General features: G+C 40.0%; 1 long non-coding RNA gene and 1 pseudogene across 1 annotated transcript in view; both read left to right on the top strand.

Annotated features, from left to right (window-relative positions):
• LOC108307634 overlaps positions 1 to 3,210 on the top strand; it is a 21,224-nt gene that overhangs the window by 1,460 nt on the left and 16,554 nt on the right. The window lies entirely within an intron of this gene.
• LOC108307632 lies at positions 1,519 to 3,210 on the top strand (annotated as a pseudogene).

Here is a 3,210-nt window from a genome sequence, read left to right as displayed (position 1 = left end):
ATCTCGGCTCACTGCAACCTCCTCCTCCTGGGTTCAAGCGATTCTCCTGCCTCAGCTTCCTGGGTAGCTGGGACTACAGGTGCGCGCCACCACGCCCAGCTAATTTTTGTATTTTTTAGTACAGATGGAGTTTCAACATGGTCTCGATCTCTTGACCTCGTGATCCGCTCGCCTCTTCCTCCCAAAGGTTACGTTTTATTTTAACGCATTAAATTTTCCCAGGCAAGTTACTTTGAAAAAGGGAGGAATTTACATTTTAAAGGTGGCTGCTCTTTTGTTTGTTTGTTTTTAAGAGAGGATTAAAAACAACAGAAGTTGAAGGAATGATTTCAGAATTGGTAGGTTACTATTTTAATAGAGATTATGTCTAATATTTAGATGTTTGTTAATATGTTTGTTAACAGTAGTCGCATTTGAGCAATTTCTTCCCCTCCTGTTGATTGGTAAATTGGTATGCAGACAAAAATGTATAGCTCACTAGTTTATTTCGACTCACATATTGTTGATTACATGAACAAGGTAGCATTGGAGTTTGTCTTGTTATTGGTTACAAACTTCAGGGTGCGGATCTTTCTACTTAGCCATCTCATGGACCAGATACTCTTTCTTATTTGCTCTTAAACCAAAATCCTGTAGCTTTTTACAGGCGAAATAATTATCACATGGCCAAATGAAACATTTTGAAAATGCATTTAAAATGTAGGTATTAGTTTACAGGGGAAAATACATAGAGTGACAAAAAGCTCACTTTCGCTGTTGGTGGTTATTCTGAACCAAGTTAATAGGCTGATTAGATTCTCAGATACCCTTTGAGAAACATCGGGTGTCTTTTATGCAAAATTTTTATGTTATTTCCACTTTGGGAAAGGATTTTTACTCATAAGTACCTTCCACCTCAAGTTAGTGGAACGAATAAATATATAAGGAAAACATTACGCAGCAGCACATTTTGAGTATTTAAGAAACAAGAACTAAAAATAACTTTTGATCCTAGGTTAATATGGAATTTAAGCAGAATTATGATGAATTTTAGATTTTTTTTTTTTGAAACAGTCTGAAATAAATGGATCTTTTAACATTGGAGCGTGGAAGGAGTACTTTACTGTATGCTTAAGTTCTTAAAATTGACTTTCTTTAAAGAGAGTTCCGAACCATTTAATTAGCAAACACTCTAAATATTCTCATAGTTATATATCCTGCAAGAGTAGGATATATGTTGAATGTTTGTGCATTGTAAAACATCAAGAAGTATATTAAAAGTATATATAAGTACATGTAAAACTAAAGGTAACTGGATCTCTTTATAATTTAAATTGTGAATTATATTGTGACAAACTGTTTCAGTGTGTAGCTGTGGATATAAAACAGTTTAACTTAGATGCTTGTTAAAGGGTATATAAAAATAAGATATGCTAATAAGAAGAGTAAATAACTTGCTTTCTATACACTGAAATTATTTTAAGAAATTTGTTCAGNCACATATAGACTAATTTTCTTTTAGATGTAGGTAGATAAAACATTGAAAGTTTTTATTTTGTCAAGCTGAAAGAGACTTTAAATGAAAGCTGATTATTGGAAACCTCAAGTTAGTTTCTTTTGAGTAGTGATTACCATGTAACAGTACTACTCAAAGGTGTGACTCTTAGGAAAAGAAAGTTTGAGCCCAGGCAGGGCGTGGTGGCTCATGCCTGTAATACCAGCACTTTGGGAGGCCCAGGCAGGTGGATCACCTGGGGGTCAGGAGTTCGAGACCAGCCTGACCAACATGGAGAAACCCAGTCTCTACTAAAAATACAAAATTAGGACTGCAGTAGCGCCTGGTACCCGTTGCAGTTTGCCCGCGGGTGTATGAAGAGAAACAGTCAGTGTGGAGGCCACGGGGGACTTGCCAGGATGAGCAGCACCTTAGCTAAGATCATGGAGATAGAAGCTGAGATGGCTCAGACTCAAAAGAACAAGGCCACAGCATACCACCTAAGGGCTGCTTAAGTCTCATCTTGCTAAGCTTCGTCAAGAACTCATTACTCCAAAGGGTGGTGGTAGTGGAGGTCCAGGAGAAGGTTTTGATGTGGCCAAGACAGGTGATGCTCGAATTGGATTTGTTGGTTTTCCATCTGTGGGGAAGTCAACTCTGCTTAGTAACCTGGCAGGGGTGTATTCTGAGGTAGCAGCCTATGAATTCACTACTCTGACCACCGTGCCTGGTGTCATCAGATACAAAGGTGCCAAGATCCAGCTCCTGGATCTCCCAGGTATCATTTCCCAAGAATGGGAAAGGTAGAGGTCATCAAGTCATTGCAGTGGCCCGAACCTGTAACTTGATCCTGATTGTTTTAGATGTCCTGAAACCCTTGGGACATAAGAAGATAATTGAAAATGAACTGGAAGGCTTTGGCATTCGCTTGAACAGCAAACCCCCCAACATTGGCTTTAAGAAGAAGTACAAGGGAAGCATTAATCTCACAGCCACTTGCCCCCAGAGTGAGCTGGATGCTGAAACTGTGAAAAGCATTCTGGCCGAATACAAGATTCATAATGCCGATGTGACTCTACGTAGTGATGTTACAGCTGATGACCTCATTGATGTAGTGGAAGGAAACAGAGTTTATATCCCCTGTATCTATGTGTTAAATAAGATTGACCAAATCTCCATTGAAGAATTGGATATCATCTATAAGGTGCCTCACTGTGTACCCATCTCTGACCATCACTGTTGGAATTTTGATGACCTACTGGAAAAGATCTGGGACTACCTGAAACTAGTGAGAATTTATACCAAACCCAAAGGCCAGTTGCCAGATTACACATCCCCAGTGGTGCTTCCTTACTCCAGGACCACAGTGGAGGATTTCTGCATGAAGATTCACAAAAATCTTATCAAAGAATTTAAATATGCTCTGCTCTGGGGTCTCTCTGTGAAACACAAATCCTCAGAAAGTGGGTAAAGACCATACGTTGGAGGACGAGGATGTCATTCAAATTGTGAAGAAGTGAAACCTTCCCCCTTTCCCATCTGCCGGGCGAACCACAACAGCTTTCCCCATGATCAAGCACCCTACCCCAGTTCTTCCTGGTTTTGACAGTCACGGATCAGGATCCAGGGGAGGGAGATGGTGAGATGGAGGCATCCCAACTGGAACTTCATTTGTCTTACCTTGGTGTCACTGTGTATGTTGAACTGCATAAAAAATCTGGTAGGCCAGTCAGCTA

This window comes from Cebus imitator, unplaced genomic scaffold, assembly GCF_001604975.1.
Source record: "Cebus imitator isolate Cc_AM_T3 unplaced genomic scaffold, Cebus_imitator-1.0 Scaffold79, whole genome shotgun sequence".
NCBI lineage: Eukaryota > Metazoa > Chordata > Mammalia > Primates > Cebidae > Cebus > Cebus imitator.
The sequence above is the reverse complement of the archived record's forward strand: the minus strand, read 5'-3'. Positions and strand labels throughout refer to the sequence as shown.